The 20,470-nt window shown below is 33.5% G+C and overlaps 1 protein-coding gene across 1 annotated transcript in view; it reads left to right on the forward strand.

Moving 5' to 3' along the window:
• Positions 1-6,987: 6,987 nt before the first annotated feature.
• Positions 6,988-20,470, forward strand: part of LOC147069620 (uncharacterized) — a 132,359-nt gene continuing 118,876 nt past the window's right edge. The window contains exon 1 of the mRNA XM_085950439.1: positions 6,988-7,437. The gene's annotated coding sequence lies outside the window, so the exon portion shown is untranslated. The remainder of the gene's footprint in view (positions 7,438-20,470) is intronic.

The following is a 20,470-nucleotide window of genomic DNA, read 5'->3' on the forward strand; positions in this document are numbered from 1 at the left end:
GTTGGAACTTAAACATATTCACGATTAAATCATTGTTTACGTCTGCATATTTACATTCTCACCAACTATTAAATCATAATATAATCATTGAAATATAAATAATAATACTGAATATTTTTTTAATGTACCTATAAGTACCTAACGTCTATTTATTTTTGAATTCCGTGGCGTCCAGTTGTCCGGTGCCAAATCGTCCTAGACCCTATTTTTGTGTTGAAGCCTAAAGCCAGGAAACGCGTCTAGCGGATCCACAATACTAAGAAGGGAGTTCAGTCACGTCGCCAGATATCCTCCTACTCACTATTAGTCTGCAGATCCTGTCCTGTAATCCAGCAAGGATATTTAGAGTGATGACAGTTCTTTGGGACATTGTATTAATTAAAATAAAACACAATATAAATTTTTCATTTACTTCTTAATAAGCTTTTCACGTTATTATTGTATTGTATTAATTTGTTATATAAACAAGAATGTATTCGTTGTCAGTTTGGATTTACAATTGATAAGTGCGGATAGTCTCTGAAACTGCCGAAAGGTGAAACTCGGGTCGCAAAAAACGACTCGAACGGAATAGTACATAGCTTAATCAATTATAATTTAAATTAGAGTTACTTAAAAACTGTTAAAATAAATTGGATTCCATTTCTAGAAATATTTTTTTTTATGTTTTTTGACACTAAGCCTGATAGTTGAATTCGTTAGAATTCTTGAAATAATGTTTAATTAAACGTAAATATTTTTGTGCAACAGTTACTCCGCGAGTAATTACGCTGAAAATTGACTAATCAGATAATAAAAACGGTAACTTAAAAGAATTTACTCTTTTTAGTGAGTTTATTTTTTTCTCACGATAGTTCTTTGGTAATATTTATATTTTTATAATGAATGATTTCGTGAAATAGTTTGAAGTTTTGAATATATTATTCAATTCATACGAGATCGTGGAATCCAAAACATATTATCTTTCTTTTGGTAATTCTGTTGTGAATACGAGAGTTTTTTTCGTATAGTATTGCTAAATTAATTTCTTCATACTTAAAGGTCAAAAATGTGGCGTGTGATCTTCTAATTATTTTTCATATAGGTAGTTACTTTGGATTACTAACAGAACCATAATTAATGAACATCGCAGTAATAATTGTAGATTTCCCCTTCAGTGACATAAAACATTTTTGAAGGGATGAAAATCTTTTTCTTTTCAGGTCAAATCAGGTCTCAACGATTAACGTTGAGAAGGAGGTTTGTTCCGCTTTTCACTCCTACTTCCCAGCGCATCCATGGCCTTCAATAATATGTCATGCAATAATGACATTTAAAAAAACTACCCAGTAGTTCTATGAACATGGAGAGTTTCTAATCTTGGTGCATGAGATTATGACTCATGATTAGATGCGATACTCAACTCACCTTATTTTTTGAATTTAGCAGACGTACATGCCAACGAAAGATTACAGACCGAGAGAAGTGAAAACAGAGAGATTATTTAACACTACGACATACAACGAGGACCAATGATAGTAGTGAATTGAAACATTAGTATAGTAGTAGAAATTAAACAATCAAGGACATACCCAGGCAGGAAAAAACAGATTATCACTTAAATGTATTATGACTTTAGAGAAGTCAGTGCCTTATGCATTTGGCTACTAGGGCCTTTATCTAGCAGTGGATAGAGAGTGGCTGAGATGACAGTGGCGAAGAGCGACTTTTGTATTTAGGAAGGTTTTAAGAATATAGCGTACCTGTCAGTCATACTTAAAAATATGATACACAACCTAGTAACTATTAATAAATAGGTACACACCAATATCAACGTAGGCTAATTATATCATTTTTTTGACCATGTCCGATCCTAATAAGATCATATGGGCCTCCACAGAGAAGAGGTTTGTATTAGCACATTTTGTTTTTACGAGAAATGGATGTCAGCCACTTGCTCAACATATTAGGTCCATTTGAAAAACAATATGTGTTTGCCAGACCCAGGATTCGAACCTGGGACCCACGACGTCATAGGCAGACGCTTAAGCCGCGCGGCCGTCATAATAGAATAATAATATCATATAATTAAGAAAATAGGTATATGGTTTATGTAAATGGTTTTATTTTAATTTATTTATTAACATCCTAATAAAAAAACTACAAGAGATTAAATTTTAATTTTATATTTTAAATATCTCAAATCAAATATGATTTAACGGTGTAAAGAATTATTTTAAATGATCTAATTTTTAATCATTTAGTACTTGACGGCTGAGAGTGAAAAGCTTTCAAACTCAAGTGCAATTTGCCGATTTGTTACAATAATGTTGCTTTCTAGTAGATGTCACGGTATTCTATAAAAAAATATGATACTTACGTACCGATTATTACAGCCATTGAACGCAAAATATACGATGCAACGCATCTGTAGCTGGATATTATTGTGGAAACCATTACTTTACTACGTATTTATTTATTTTTCTTCTAAATAATCGCCTCACAAGGAGTCTTCTCCAATATACACATATTATTATATTCACATATGTATAAAAAACGAAGATACTTGAGTAGATAGTTATAATGTTGCTAGATATAAAATGTTATGAAAACATCATTAGGGGAAGAGTGTGTAATGTGGACTCCTGTCGCCCCCTTATTGAATTTGTTGAATCGATGTTATTAAAAATTATAAAATCAGTTCGATAAAGCAGTGTCCCCTTAAAAACAAATACAAAACGTTCGACTTTCATCCGATCCCCACTACACCTGACCGATACAAGCGATTTGGATATAATATCTACAATCAAAAGTATAGTGTGTTCATAAAGCGACGATGTGTGCCAATTTTTACTTTAATTAAAAATATGTTATAACCATGATTAATGGTATCCGAATGATAATATATCGAATACATGAAATTAAAAGAATCAAAAATTGACTTGGGTCCAAATACATTATGAAATATTGACCCTTCTAAAGTTATATTAATATTGAATCACTAGAAAAAAATACCAAGTTTCCACCTAATTATCAATTAATACATATTATATAACCTATTTACATAATAAGTATATTATATATTTATTATGTATTGTGTGAAAAAATAATCATTGATGTGTTGCACATGCCTGTTATACTTATATTCTCTTCTTCTTTTTTTAGCATGGGGCCCAATGATAGTAGTGTAGTCGTAGAATTATTGACTTTGTGAGATAATCATATACATATAATGTGACCTTACCGGGAATTGAACCCGAAGCCCCCGAACGGAAAGACCAGTACCTTACATACTGGACTACGAGGGCCACCTGTAAGAACAAATCTATATTCTAAGTCCACTACAGCTTCTTCCAGTCTTATGCTATGATCACATATGTTGACACTTAATCTTAAATCATCCACTATCCGTTTAAGTAAAAATAATGCGCAATAAATACAACTTGCTTATATTTTAAAGAAGTTTGAACTAGTTCTTGAATACCCTGTAGATATGACACACACAGATATAAGTAGTTTTAATAAGAGAGCACCTGTATTGCATAGGTGCTACTCTTGCTAGTAGAATGTGTAAGTGGGTACAGGACCGAATCTAGAGAAATTCGGGCCTGTCGATATTTTGTTAATCAATTACAAAAGCTGTCTGTAATCTGATACGTGTTGCAAATTGAAAGTGTCCATACGGTTGTATGTTGGAACATTTAGATGACACTTAACGTAATATTAATTACATCCAGCAGCGATGTTTTTTTGTTGACGAAGATGACGCAAATTATTCGTCAGAAGATTTAAAACTGGACCATTTTTTAAACTGCTCATTTAATTATTAATCTCATTAATTGAGTAGCTATAATATTCCGACCATGTCCGATCCTAATAGGATCATATGGGCCTCCACAGGGTAGAGGTTTGTATTAACAGATTTTGTTTTTTACGAGAAATGGATGTCAGCCACTTGCTCAACCTGTCTGGTCTCTAGGTCTGTAGTGTCAGGTCTGTAGTGTTCGATGTGTGTGTTTTATCACTTTGGGAGTCGTCGATGTGTCGTAGGTTATGGTGTTGAGGTCGTTGAGGATGATGCTGAAGAAGTCGAAGATGTATGCAGGAGCGAATTCTATTAGGCGTAACGGTTATGATAGGTACGGATCCGAGGTCCGCATCTCGGTGCAACCAGATGTTGGGCGAAGCGATATAGAGACTGCGATGGTAACAGTCTGGCAACGTATATTCGAGTGACATTTTGATAAATCATTATTCGTAATTTATACAGTCGAACGTAATACCAAAACATTATATTAAGTATAGGACATAATTATATTGAACGTGTCAGCAGTTTAAATATGAGTAACTATGCATTTTATTTATTATTACAGTCATAATATAATATGATACTATGGGAATGGATATGAGACTAATTTTCCATTGCAATACCGTATTTAATATCGTCAATCAATCTGCTGACACAGGTAATAAGTTGTTTACATATGCCGGTAAAATAATTTATTATTGCAGTCGAATAATTTGATACAATAAAAATAGATATTTGATCAATAGTATACTGACAGCTACAGGCCCGTACCCTGACTCGCACACAAATTGAAAACAATATGTATACTTGCCAGACCCAGGATTCGAACCTGAGACCCACGGCGTGATAGTCCAACGCTTAAGTCGCGCGGCCACCGTGGGTGAATTAAGTGAGGTATAATATTACCCAAAGCATAGAAATTCCTGTAATGTATGTACCTGTAACAAATGAATACGTACTTGTACATAAACAAATAAATTACTATAACTTTATGTGTTATTTATCGTCGGGAACCTTAATTTTCGCGAAAGTGTATGTTAACATGTGTGTATTATCTTAACGTTTTTAAGACACGGATGTTTCTCCACGACTTCATCCCAGGCACATCCATTTGAGTATACCTGAAAAACTGAAAATTTCACACAATAAATATTAGCTACTCAGTGCAATTAAAAAAAAACACATTTTACATAAATTATTAATGTATTCACCAGTATTTAATAGTATACTAATTATGTGTCTAATTCAATATTTTAAACAATTATAGTCAATTAGATTGAGTTATACCAGTGATTCATTAATTTTTTTTCATTCCTCAACATAACCGGTAAAATGTACATAAATTATAAAAAAATCAAAAATTTTAATATAAATTCTAAATATTGTCCTATTCACATTGAAGTATAATCTGGACCTGTCACTATACAATGTTTAAAATATACACATATTTGTATGTATGAATGTGTGCGTCTGCAGGTAAGTATGCGTGTAAAGTTATGTCTTGGTATGAGAACAGGTAGGAGCGCCCTGACAGAAAGAGTGGAGCGAAAGAACACTCTTCTCAAACTGTTTTTATCGGCCCAGGTGATATTAATTCCTAAAAATAATTGTAAAATACTGACTTCTTATTACCTAATCTACCTATCTACCTATCTACCGGTAAAAACTGCGAATCCATAATGAAATGTCGCAGGCGAAATTAGTTTATAAATCATAGCCAGTTAATTTTAACTGAGTTTAAACAATTGTTTTAAATTAAGACTACATTTCAATTGCCTAATAAAATTAATTTTTACGCGAGATTTATTCTCTTGAATATGGATCCATCTGCAGTGATCCTTTATTAAGCAATACATTAGTGATGCGTGATTAAATTTTAATCACAATATCATTACCAGGTAGGATTTTTTTTTAGAATTATTAATAACCATGTTCTTGTTTTTTCGTACAAGGTGGTTGTTAGTAATTTTGAACAATCACAAATACCCAGGCTTTGAGAAAAACACATAAATATTGTGTCCTCACCGGGAATCGAACCCAGAACTCTCGGGCGGAAGGCCAGCGCCTTACCCACTGCACCACGAGAGCTGCCCTACCAGGCAGGATTGCTCCACTGCTGGATGAAGGTCTACCTTTGATAATATTTTTTTCTTGTCGGTCCGTAGTTGTTCGCTGGCACATATACACGGTAATCTGAATATAGTATATTACAATCTAGCACGATGTGTTTGTTCGTTATAAATATAAATGGGCTGGACACAAAGCTCGAAGAAGGGACAATCGTTGGACAAATTTAGTCATCGAGTTTATATCCAAGAGGTACAAAACGTCTAGAGGCCACTGAATCAATGAAATGATAAAGTTCTGCAGAAGTACGCGGCAACGGAACACATAGGGCCGAGAGAACTGGAATCAGCTTGGAGAGGCCTTCATCCAGCAGTGAATAGATTCAGGCTGATGATGTTGAGTGGCCTTTCTTTGTAACTTTGTCTTATTACACTCCCAGTAAGTTTCGTGAGGATAAAAAGTTAATACACTGTTTAGGGTTGACAAATTAAAAAAATATATGATATAGCACGTTGTGAATAATTTTCGTGGAAATACGCGTTTTTATGGCTTAAAGCGCTAGAATATTGCGAATATGACAGCTCGAAATGTCATGTTACAGAAAAAAGTTTTAGTTAGGTATATTTAAATTAAGACAAACTGACACATGTGTGGAATGAAGTGAGTTTGCTTATGGCATAGTTTGCACTTTGCCTAGTTGCCAATCTCTGTCAATGCACTGTATAAAAAAATAGTGTGGCTATAGGGTATTATGATTACATTGTTTTCTTTCGTCTGGAAAACGCTTCAGAATTTTTTATTAGGCAACCACAGGATATTCAACATTTATAGTAAAAATAATTTATCTGGGATAACTTCATATCATGCAGAGAACATTAGTTTGTTCACTATTATAAGATAAACTTTTAATACTACATCACGAATAGTAGCAAGAACAATAATGAAAGGCTCTCCCTGAAATTATTGATGGTGATATGATTTTCTTTATTCCTCAATCAAGAATGGTAGAGTATGGTAAAATGGCACGCACCACTCTTTGTGGACCTCCACGGATCACAGTGTAACTTAAATGTGTGCGTAATTCGAAGTATCGAGGCCACAAACCAGCGACGTGTCTCTCAGCCGAGCGAACCAGTACGGCGAAGTCCGCCGGCCATATTGCGCGCGTTCCACGAAACGTCAGTCGGCCATTTTGAGAACGGAACCGAATGAGAAAAAAACAACCGCCAATCAAAATTCAAATTTTGACATGGAACACGACATCGTCTTCCTCATTTAAAGAATCTATCTTGCACGGCTGTAGGATAGACGAAAAAACAGTTTTGTGCCACGGATTATTATAATAAAGTTTTATTATTGTGATTTGATTTTGTGCATACCGGAATGTTTTCAAGAGCTAAACTATCGGGCCGGTGTTAATGCACTTCTTGGTGAAGTAGATAATAATAATATTATTTTTAACAGTTGTTTTTTGTTGTTGTGTCGGCTTGGAAGAAGAAATAAAAGACATATTTTTGTTTTTGCGGTCAAAGTAAACTGTACACTCTGAGGATAGCTGGATTATTTTTATACGCCTATTTTTGGTAAGTTGTAATTACCACGCTTGAACATTTTTTGTTTTTGTTTTTATAGTTTGATAAAGTTCATGTAACCCTTGTTTCTTAGCAACAAACTGCATTCCTGTTATGTTAGGATTTGAATATTGTCGTTTGTTATAAATAAGCAGTTACCTAAGTGATATTTTCGTATGAAACACGTTTTATTATTTGATAATAATCAGTGACTATATCTCATGATCTATGCATGAAGCATATAAGACGGTCGCTTCGTAAGAAAATACCAACATAAGTGTAAAAAAATCAAAGATTTTAAAAACTTTGGCAGTATATTGGTATAACGATACAACAGTGTTTCGTCACGTGGGATAAATAATCGCAAAGGGGCCTCCAAACCTGTCATACTTTGGTCCTCCGCGTACCTCAAACTGACACTGAATCATAATTTCATTATGTATTTAGATATGATATTATGTTAACATATTTTAAGTACCTACCTAATAAACATATTTGATTATTCTTCTTTTCTTTCGACCATGTCCGATCCTAATAGGATCATATGGGCCTCCATAGAGTAGAGGTTTGTATTAACAGATTTTGTTTTTTACGAGAAATGGATGTCAGCCACTTGCTCAACCTATTAGGTCCATACCCTGACAGACAGAAATTGAAAAATAATATCTGTACTTGCCAGACCCAGGATTAGAACCTGGGACCCACGGCATTATAGTCCAACGCTTAAGCCGCACGGCCACCATGGTTATTACTCAGTTCCAATTTCGTATGCTTAGGGAACATTGGTTTCACGTAATTGTTACATTGAATATTTATTTTTATTTTTTAAAGTTAACGATTTACAACTAAATGGATTAAACCGGCCCTAATCATTTTCAAGAAGGTACCTATGTGAATTACATAATACAATGCATTTAATCAGTAGCGCGTTTGGTGATGTAGAGGCCCGACGCATTATCCAATCACATTAAAATAATATGTAAGATGTTGGTAAGTTTATACATAATTGAATAATTTATCGAGTAACTGATTTGAACAGTTTCGACGCCCCATTTAAAGATTCTGACGAATCTGTTACGTCATCTGCGTCAAAGAAACTCGCAGCTTCTTTTAATTATTTATGATTTGGTCACTTTACCAATATGTTTGTAGATAACTGGAAATATAAGCATTTTTATGTGAAAAACTTCTAAAGGTCTACGTATTTAGGTGTCTATGTATTTATTTTAAGGATAGCTGTAGTAAAAAACATAAAGTATAATATTTCACTGACATAGGTAAATTTTCATGATGGGCTGCGCGATCTACGTGGACGAACGTTGGTAGAAAAACTAGGCAGTCACGAAAAATGAGTCGATAAGATTTTGTACCAGACAACCGGATTCACAGTAATATTACAATTTGATGTTCCTTGACATTTACAGAATTGGTGTCGTGGTTGAGTTTTCTTTTTGTAAATCATTATTCGTTCGTAGCATTTACATTAATAACAGAGATTCACATCAAGGATGCAATTGTTCGATCATTACATTGAATCAACGAATATTTTGTCTTCTATTCAGTACGTGTGGGCCCCTGGGACTGACCTTTTAGTAAAAAAAATACGTTATGTAATTTGTTTTAGTAAATTAATTAAAATTGACAGATCGATGCACTCACCTATCTCTTTCATGTGTTATTTATTCGTATCTTATAACAGTGATAGCCCCCCTTGACTTGAAACGTAGCATATTATGTAAAAATGTTAAAAAGCTCCTTTTAGAGAGTGATACCAAATATCATAATGCCTAAATCCCCCATTAAAAATCTTCCAATCGACAGAGTTGGGAATATAATGATATTATTGTAATTGTAAATGAGTCAAGGCTAGACCAGGTTGCACAGCGAAACAAAGAAAAAGAAAGTTACCGTTATCTGTTTCTGGGCAGACGAAGGGTCGAGAGTAGGTATGGTGAATGGTCAGTCGGTAATCTACCCTTGAGCCTCGAACGTCGCCTCTAAAAATACAACTTGCTACCTTTTTCGCGCCAAAGCGTGCGTTTACAAATGTTGTTAGTAATTAATTGTTACTTGTTAAGCGAAATATACTTAATGTCCCTGAATCAGTGTTTTTAATAAGTGAAAAGTATAAATCAACACCTTACGTAAACCCATACCTATCAAGAGATATAGCCTAAATTTATGAAATTGAAGCAAAAAAGGACCACTAGCTCAGATATGAAATCAGCTACAAGTGACTGTATTGCAAGCTCATTTGAAGATAACTTCACACTTATATTATGATATTTATTTGCCAATTTGCAGGGCGTGGTAAAATACAATGTGTCACGATGACTAGATAAGCAGTTAATAATACTACACATTTGTATAATTATTTAGTTGAAAAATCTTGTACATTTTGTGTTAAACCGTTTATAACTGCAGCAGAGTAAGTAATCACAATGTATATAAAAACGGCAGCCATTGAGAGTGTCAGAAAATCGGAATACCAACTGTGCGATGTTAATATTTGTTGAGCTTACCATCATAACAATGTTTTATATGTTTGCTAAATGTCACGTCATAGTTCTTCTACTTACAGTCCAAATTCTTTGAGCATATGCGATGAAGTACTATTAATAATATTGGGCATTAATAAATCAGTTTTTTTCTTTTGTTGATTTTTTTTACTGAAAATAATGATGTTCATATTTTTTGATGAAGCTAATTCGTCATCTGTTTCATTGAAAACAACCATGCAGATAAAATTCAATAAATAAGAAAGCAAGAATTTTTATCGCCTTAAAGATGAATTATAATGAAATGAACACAATATTCAACCACAAGGGAACGACTGAGGGTAGATAAACCATAATTTGTCATCCATGGAAAATATATAATACAATATAGGTAATATAGTTAGATCGTTTCCGATTCAAATATTATGATCGTAATATGGGACTCCATAGAGTGGAGGTTTATCAGGAATACAGCGGAAAACACATTTTAAAAATAGCCGATAAACTGGATTATTTGTTAGGTTAACCTAAAAAAACCTAACCTAACCTAACCCAACCTAACCTAACCTAAACTAATCCAAACTAACAAATAATCCAGTATATCGGGTATTTTCAAAATGTGTTTTCCGCTGTATTCCTGATAACCGAACAGTACCAAAGATTTTTCTTTTTAAGAGAAATGGGTGTTAGCCACTTGCTCAACGTATTTGGTTCATACGTTGACTCCAAACTCTAATTGAAAAACAATATGTAAATTTTCTAAGCCCAGAATTCGAACATGGGACCCACGACATTATAAGCCAACGTTTAAGCCGCTCGGTCATCGTCAGCGTCTATAGGTACTAGTGTGTCTTAATTATTATTATAATATGTAAAATGTAGGGTGTTATTTAACTGCCGTACATAATAATATGTGAAGCGAAAATGTGTTAGAGAATTAATCCAAAGCCACTTGGTTTGAATACCGTCACAATTCTTGTGGGTGTAGTTTTTTATGTTTCACTAACAACCCTTCTCACAGGTATTAAAATTAGACGAACGATTCTCGTAAAAAACGATGAGGTATGCATGATTCGTGACATTGTCTAATCCTTGAGAAAATAAGATTATTTTTAATAGGATGTGCTTTTTTGTTGTGTGTTAAAGATGATAAATTATATTCTTTGGAATTCATGTTGTTTATGTAATAATTTAATGCCCACTTACAAATTCAAAATTCAAATTTATTTATTTTACAAATAGTAAACAATATAATAAATTTAAAATTCTAAACTTATTGTAAAGTTTGTATTGCAAAGACAGTACGACAGAATATACACGTACGCGTATGAGAGAGAAAAAGTTTTCAGGTGGTACTGCCACTTGATTATATTATAATATAATGTTGAGTGCAAGATTGTCCCCAATTTAAAAAAAAAATATTGAGATAAACACAGAGTTCGAAATGGACCGGAGCGTACCGGAGCGCCGTTGCGGTTTGTGAAATTGGCAAAATTTTCGCTCCGTCTCGTGGAAAAATAATTTTACCGTTTGAGCTAAATTGGCCATAATAATAAAAAAATTAACACACGTCTTCCCATAAAACGTACATAAAATTAAATAAGTATGTTAATATTTAATTAACGAGCGCTCTGGTTAGTAAAATTTTCCATTTGGAGCGCTGGATAAAAATGTCTGTTTTTTTTAAGTCAAACGTCTAATTTAATGCCATAAGTAATAGTGTTTTATTCAAAACAATTTTGGGAATATTAAGTGTTCAAAAAACTTCATTTTATTAGATGTTTTTACCTTACTCATGCCCAAATTAAATAATACTAAAATCTGTCTTTTATTGTAAAATAATTGGTTACATGTAAATTGTACGTATTACATTTCACCGTAGCACAGTTCGCCGCTAGCTTTCTTATCGGAAAGAGATGACCATATACTATACGGTCATCTCTAGTTTCATAGCCGATTTTGGCAAAATTCATGAATTCAAGAACGAAAACCTAACCTAACAAATAATCCAGCATATCGGCTATTTTCAAAATTTGTTTGCCGCTGGCTTCCTGTAAATCGACAAGAACCATGTTTTATTTAGACATGAATTTTATCTCAGTATACGACCCAAAGAGGTTGGACGGTCTTTAATATACGACCAGATATTTCCGATACAATATTTCACGGTGAAGTGTGATTCAGCAAACTGCATACGTACAAATTTCCGGACACGAAAATAATTATATAATTATTAATTATATAATTAAGGTGATATTCTGAATGTACCAAGTATTTAAAAAAAATATAATTTTAATAATTACTTAAAAAACAAATATTTTAACAAACGTGATAGTTTTGCTCTCGTGAGATATATTTATTAAATTAATCATGAGTGCAATTATCATCAAGTTAACACTGAATGTGGATTAACAACCGTTAAATAAGACCAATTAATTAATCAATTAATTAATTGCATTATAATAACTAACTCTGGAAAATTATTACCTATTGAAAGCAATAATTAAAAAACTACATTTTATAGTCTTCATGGTATAAATATATATAAATCGATATCGAGAAGTCATTGAATTATACTCGTAAATAACCACAGTATTTTATATCAGTATAATTCATGGCAACACAGATTTATACTCAGCTAATGATAATATCATAATTAAGTTCACAATAACCTTGGATACATCATTCCAAACAATATTAAATTTGAACAAAAACATTGTTAAATATGTACTTTTTATAGAAATTGTCATATTATATACACCTGTCAAGAATCACACATTTTGCAAAATATGTAGAGTTCAGTTTTTAAATAGATACAATGCATTTCATAACAATAAATTATTTAAAAAAAATACATAAGTAGGATTACATACGTACCTATATAAAATATAATTATTTAATTTAATTTTAAATTAATGTAACTATAAAATTATCCCAGTTTGGAAATTGACCCTTATTACATTCCACGGAGAGTCCATTTTCCCTTTTATCTGTATTTATTGACTCTAAAATTTTTAGATTTTTTTTCACATATATAATAATATGTATATTAATCATAATAACTGTATAATGGTACAAGTGATTTACCGTGACCTCATCCGCTAATTAAAAAATAAAAGTTGACAGAAATTTATACTAAAGAATAGGCTGCTTCTGTATGATTTTTTTTCAAAGAAATCATATTATATGAGTAGTACGGTTGCACCTAGACACGCGACCCTCTACCTTCTACTCTCAGCTAATCTCACCATACCACCGCTGCTATCTGATTACTTTATCTATTCGGAATTAACTGTATTATTAGTTTTGACTATGCCGATCTACAACGGCCGGATATCGCCGCACGAATCTATATCTGCACCTCACCGTACCGTTCCACCACTGCTTTTAGAGTAATGATTTGTTGCAAGTGTGTTATTTTTGCACGTTGTTTTAAAACTGTGGAACCTTTTGACATAATATCAAAGTCAAAACTCTACTAAACTGGTAACAAAAATGTATTTTATAAGATGTGAAAATTTGATCAATATTGGTTAAGTAGTTTTTCAGTTATACATAATGTAACAAACAGACAGAATAAAACATATATGTTTAATTATGTATTATTCTTCAACGAACAAAATGGATAGTAAGAACTCTTGTCTTCCCGATTTGCCTTATATATCTTTGAGACTTAGACGATAAAGGCATGGGGCTAGTAGCTTTTAAAATGTGATGCTGGAGGCGGATGCTGAGAATATCATGGTTAGCCAAACGTATCAACAACTCCATAATCAGCAAATACCAGATCTGAGACAGAACCACCTTGGCGTGTCGTCACCGGAGTCAGAAGTGTTTTTGGCCATTTAATCCGTAGAGATAGATGATTTTAACCTGGAAAAACCGACACGGGTTTTACATCAACGAATGTTCTAAGTGCCATTGAATGCAGAGTGTGATGAAGCAAAGCTATTGAGAAGGCTGTCAGACTGCCAAATCATAATATATGTCATGATTCTCAGTCATGACTGTCATGAGGTTGCGACAAAGAAGAAGATTATTATATGTATAGTGTCATGAAAATAGTCAAAAAACTGTTTAAAACGCCAATACAGTCATTTGATTTAAATATGTATAAAGTGAGTTCAATTTAATTTGAATCAAAACGACATCTGTAAAGAGTTTTATTTTTATTATTTGATAATTTAAAATAAAAAAATAACATAATAAACGAATAAAAAATAATAAATATTCTCAGTTACATTATCATTATTTCATTTGGTCGCTCGTTCAAGTTATTTGTATTTAAAGCTATTTCCATTATCGAACTTTTGTTTTTCGTCTCAAGGACTCTGCTGGCATTTGTTTTATTTTGAATGCAAGCTAGAATACCAGTTTTGAAAGGGAAATACGCATAGCTGTGTGAACATTCAGTATACTCACTTACCTGTTTAGATAACTGAAGGTATTTCTAAAGGTTTCGTGGCAGTAGAGTAAGTACATAGCTGGCGTGTCTTAGCGGCGAGAGTGATAGATTTTTTTTTATTATTATTCTAGAGTTCGAGTTTTTAAAAGACATGTTTTTTATGCAAGATTTAATATATTTTAAAGACAGATTTCCACTTAATTTTATTACCACGTTTTTGTATTCTTGTTTGTCCGGTGGTTGTATATCCAGTAAAAATCTTGCAATCGATTTTTAACTAACTTCCCGACTAGCTAGACATTTAAAACTTTGAGAATATATCAAAGTACGATGCCAATGCATTCTTTTAATACTTTTAGCCATCTTTAAGCAGAATTGAATTCATTTTCAGTTAATTCTGTTTTGTATGAAAAGTTATTTCAGAAAAATCCGTAAAAAGTAAAAGACTATTATTGGTTGCTAAGGGGGTGGTCCTAGCAACTAAATTATTAATATATACGTGCGTTACTATGGAGATCAAAATGAAATGTCAAAATGAGATTTCAGTATTCTATATTTGTTTGTTTGTTTTTTATTTACTTCATATCAAGTACAAGTTTGAGCATATTGAGCATAATAATTTAACAGAAAATTTAAAAACGTTGTATATAAAAAGTTATTTTTATCTTGTAATTATTACTTGTTGATATCACGTCAGTAACAGACTTTAGGCAATGGTATTGAATTCGAACAGTTTAGCATAGTCAATTAAAACTGCTTTACAATAAATGGAGCCCCAGTAGAAGATAAGAAGTTGGACAACGAATATCAATTAATGGTGGTATGTATGACGAGATAGGTCGCAAAACCAATGTCTTAATCGTAAAGTATTCAACCAATGTGTGCTACTAACGCTCACGAATGCGTGTGAAACATAAACTCTCAATGTCAAAGAAGTTAAAAATTACGAATAGATGACGTGTTATAGAAATGTGCATGTTAAGAATAACGCATAAAGATCTCAAAATAAACAAATAGACAAGGAAGCAGAATAAAGTACGCTTTGTGTTGAGATAGAGGCTGCACAAAATCTATCATACAGTGGTTCCGGAGGGGTACTAAACAACCATAGGGACACAATTACATAGACGAACTCATAAAGTTTAGTGGTTGTACGTAGTAGTGAGGTACTAGGGACCGAGAAGAGTGGAGGGAGCTCCAGCATTTATCGAGCAGTGTAGCGAGCCCGGAAAATATTTATGTTTTACTATAAATAACTTTTACATAACTTCTTTTTCTTATTGTGTCATCCCTTAACAGAGTGGGGCCACCGTCTGGGCGGGGTCTAGGGCGATTAGGCACCGGGACAACTGGGCACCACGCAATCTTTTTATATTAAAATTATTATATTATTATTATATAATACTTGACGAGAATTTAAATATACACCCGTAAATAATGATTTAATTGTGTATATGTTTAAGTTCCAACGAGAAGAGAGTTCTTTATTTTTTATATAAAGCCTCAGGCTCAGGTGTTGGACTATCATGCCGTGGGTCCCAGGTTCGAATCCTGGGTCTGGCAAGTACACATATTGTTTTTCAATATGTGTGTGAGTCAGGGTATGGACCTAATAGGTTGAGCAAGTGGCTGACATCCATTTCTCGTAAAAACAAAATCTGTTAATACAAACCTCTACTCTGTGGAGGCCCATATGATCCTATTAGGATCGGACATGGTCGAAGCAATATCAGCAATAAAAAACATTATATTAAGAGCAAAATGAATTGATAATATTAAGTAGTAGATAGAAACTGATTAAAATCGTAACGAACGTCTATTTATTTCATTCGATAGTGCGGCGCGCAATTGTCCTGGCGCCCAGTTGATCATTGCTCTATCCACAAAATGCGGTGCTCTCCTAATGCTTCTGTTAATTTACACATTGATATTTTCTTGAATAATAAGTGGATGAATGCTGTAGTTTTGTCATTTTATAATAATTACGTCTGAGGTAGTGTAGTCTTCCGATTCATTTGAGAACGTCAACATTTTATGTCACCCGGTCAGTCCAACAGGGTACATCTATACAGCCACATCTCGAAAGCCTCAAATCTACGTGACATATCCTGGTTTAGATTCCATACCCGTAACATGAACATTGACATAACATGGATTCTATACTCTGTTGACTAATAGACACAAATTAATTAAATAATCTAGATTCACATACCGTGAAACACTAATTTGTAATATTCTAGTTTCATATTAAAGTAAATAGGAAATAATGTACTACTGATGTATTACATACCTACTTATTTTAAAAATCAATGAAGACGTATTTTTTCATTATAAATAAAAAGTTGTCTATTAGGTATTTCATTTAACTCTTGACCTTAAATCACTATCTAAAAATTGACAAAATAACTGTGTATATTCCATATTTGCTATTGGTGGGAACAGTGGCGGCTCGACGACTTTCTAGGTGGTGGGGTATATTTATAAATTATCAAATACCTATATGTACAAGTAGGTACCTACCTACATTCTCATATTATTATTATAGGTACATTATGTATGAAGCTACTAATTATAATAATATGATTTTATTAATGAGGAAATGAGTAATTTTTCAGAATAAATAATATGGTTATCTGAGTCGTTACTTAAGCACATCTAAAAATCGCGCTTAAAAATATGAACTTAAAAAATAATAATTATTATAGATTTACCATCATCAGTTTTGAACAACAACATACAACGAGCGTTTTTACTCAACTATGGGGTCATTCTATTCGGTCCATAGTATGCGTATAATAATGCTAATGCATTCACATATTTTGTAGAAAGAGGTTTGTACTGCAGCAACTGGATGGGATTGAGTGAAACCGACCAGAGAAAAATAGACGCCATAAGTTTCTTAATTTGTACATAGGTGTCACCGTGAAATGGGGCGTATTTCATTTATCAATTATTTTATTACAGCGTAATCATTATTATGTTATTAAGTAGATAATTTACAATAAATTATTGCTTTATTTATTTGTATGATAATAATAAATATCTCTCTAAAATTCCGACAGGTTTAGATAGATAAAATGAATTAAATAGTTCATTTAATCATTTAATGACAATGATAAAAATATCGGACATTTTTTACGCATTAGTGTGGGGATTGTCTCTATAAACCCTTCAGGTAGAGCTGCCCCTGGGTGGGAATACTATTTGAAAATCTTGCAGAAACTTTCTCCGTATGTAACGTTCCAGTGATGTCAATTACGGCCGAGCATTTTATACTTTATTATCCTTTCATGGATCTAAATTCTAAATCCCATGACGGGATTATATTTTTCCAAAGTATTCTCCACTGACTCTTGCCCTTAGTCAATCTTTGATAGATTTCATGCTTTTTCATTATATTACAATCCTCTTATATAGATCCAGATCACCCTTTCTTGGGTTGCCTCTCGTTTTCACTAGGATACCTAATCGCCTGATCAGGATCTTTCGTTTCCAATAATCTGGTATTCTTTCAATTCTTCCACAGAATAGATAGATAAAATAAATATGTAATAGTCAGTCGCCATCGACTAAAGTTTTAAAACTGGTTTTAGTTTATTATTCAGGCAATAAATATTTTCTAAAATATTTCAAATATTGAATGCGCTTTTCGTTTATGTAACAAGCTTTAGTGTATAATATATTTATAATTAAACCAATTAAAATTATTAGCAAGTTCAAGTAAGTTACAACAGAAAATATTGGAGTGATCCGTGACCGACTTAATAATTAAAGTAATAAATAGTTTAATTTAGAAAACCAAAACCGATCACCTACCATAACTCAATTTGGAGAGCGCTTATGAGCAGGTATTAAAAAGGAAAATAGTTAAAATTTGTCGCAATTAAGCATGGCAGTCGTAGCATAGTGGTAATGCACAGGGTGCGATACCCAAGAGACGCGGATTCGATTCCTGCCGGGTTTTTCCTATTGGCTATATTTTCTCATGAGTGTTTTTAGAATTATGTATGTTCAATAATTAGAATGGTACATTCTTAAAATCTTGTAAATTATTCGCTGAATAAAAGAAATAGTAAAATATATATAATGTATTATTTAAGTAGTGTTTAAGTTTATCTCATATTTCTCCACACTCGAGACTTAAAACTTGTTACTACCACACTCAAAAGTCATCAGACTTCTCATTATTTCTATGTTACCTAAGGCCACCCATCTCAGTGTAATGTATTTATTTTTCCACTAATTTTTATTTTACACGTACAAGCCATGCGAGTTAAAAATTTTCGCTCGAGAAAAAGTGAAAAATGCCAAACACTATTATGTCTAATTGCACATTTTTTGCTCAGATTAGTTCCGGTTTCTACTCCCTGCTCGTAATAAATGCGGCAATCATGCTCCCAAGAGCAAACGATATTTTAATCGGGCTTAAGTCGCAGCGAAGCGGGTTTTTTTTCATAATCGCTTAAAATAATAACAATAATTCTCAGAACTAATGTCGGTGTCCCCAATATCGACCAAATAAGTAAGTCGCTAAAGCAGTGGTGCAAAATATTTTATTCATGCAACTGTTGATACTAAGCCAGAATCAGTGTTTGGCCGCCAAATAAGCGAAAAATTGACCTTTAGAGTTGTAACATAAATTACCTTTATAGAGCGTTTCGGGTTGATTTCGGTAAGGTTTCACCTTGAGGCGATTTCATTGAAAGGGAAAACCATTAAAAAGCGAGACTGCGAATGATTTTTTTACATTTCTTTAGACTACAACAGAATATGTTGCCCAATAGTGCAGTAAAACAGTAGTCTTCTTCTTCTTCCACCCTGTCACGTCCCAACATTGGGGCATAGGGCAAGCACAAGTTGGCGCCACTTCCCTCGGTCCATCGCCAACTCCTGCGCCTCCTGCCATGTCAGACCTGCAACACGTAGGTCGCTTTTGTAGCACCGCTGCAGGGTGAGGGAGGGCTGGCCACAGCGACGGAACCCTTGAGGCTGTGCCACAAGGGTACGAAGTGCCGCACTCTTTGGCGGCATCCAGAATACGTGTCCCAGCTACGTAAATTGTCTCTTTGTGATAACTTTAATCACCGAAGGCTGTTGTATCTGCTCACAAACTCGAGTGTTTGTAACGCGGTCGTACCAATGTACCCTTAAGATTCGGCGGAGACATTATTCTCAAAGCTCAAAAGCCGAGACTCTTGAATCTTAGTAAGATGCCATGTCTCACAGCCATACAGTAGCACAGGTAGCACGCACGCGTTAAACAAACGACATATGGTCCTCACAGAATACAGCCTTGACATCCATGCGACTCCAAGTTGGTTGAACGCAGAGCCCGCCACACCCATTCGGATTCCAAGCTCGCTAGAAAGAAATAGAAATATAGTAGTATAGTAATATAAATGAAACAATAACCGAATGCCTTACGCACTGGACTATGAAGGTGGCCTTTTGACATCAAACCCGATCTGTTACCTTGGACACTTGGACTTATATGGATGCCCAGTATATTCCTGCTAGACGGCTTGGACCTTGAGCTTGAATTTGAAACACTGTTTTCTGCTCAATATTTTTATTGTTCATACTCGGAACCCATCGGATTTCAGCCTTCTAAATACAATTCAAAACATACTTATAGAGCCTCTTTTAAAATTCAACGTGCAGAGTGTCTGGGTATTGGGAATATACATAACTGAAAAAGTGCGAGAGTTGGTGAATGAAGCGACGAGTAGGTATAAGTAGTAGGCGGGATAAATTTGGAAAGTCAGTTACACCTGTTAGATTTTCTTAAGATAAAGTCTCTAGGTAAAGTTGTTATGGAAAAATAGCTAGAAAAGTTTATTAACCGGTTAAGTGCCCAAAGCGTCTTTGGACGCCCTAATTACACCAATTCTTATGTTAATTACTATCAATTAACTAATTGCGGCATAGAAAGGATTAATCGATAAACATATATCCAAAAGTAACGATCAAAAAAACATAATTCAGTACAGTATTTCAAAAACACAATATGTAAAAGTCGGTACCTACATTTAGATATGTTGCGAAAAATGAATGTAGCAAGTTTTATGATCAAAATTACGATAAAAAGTTACGTAAATCTGTTTACTACAGCTTCACGTTTACCACTGGCGGATGGTGGAGG

This window comes from Rhyacophila brunnea, unplaced genomic scaffold, assembly GCF_057557595.1.
Source record: "Rhyacophila brunnea isolate RB1 unplaced genomic scaffold, BYU_Rbru_1.0 scaffold_23, whole genome shotgun sequence".
Taxonomy (NCBI): domain Eukaryota; kingdom Metazoa; phylum Arthropoda; class Insecta; order Trichoptera; family Rhyacophilidae; genus Rhyacophila; species Rhyacophila brunnea.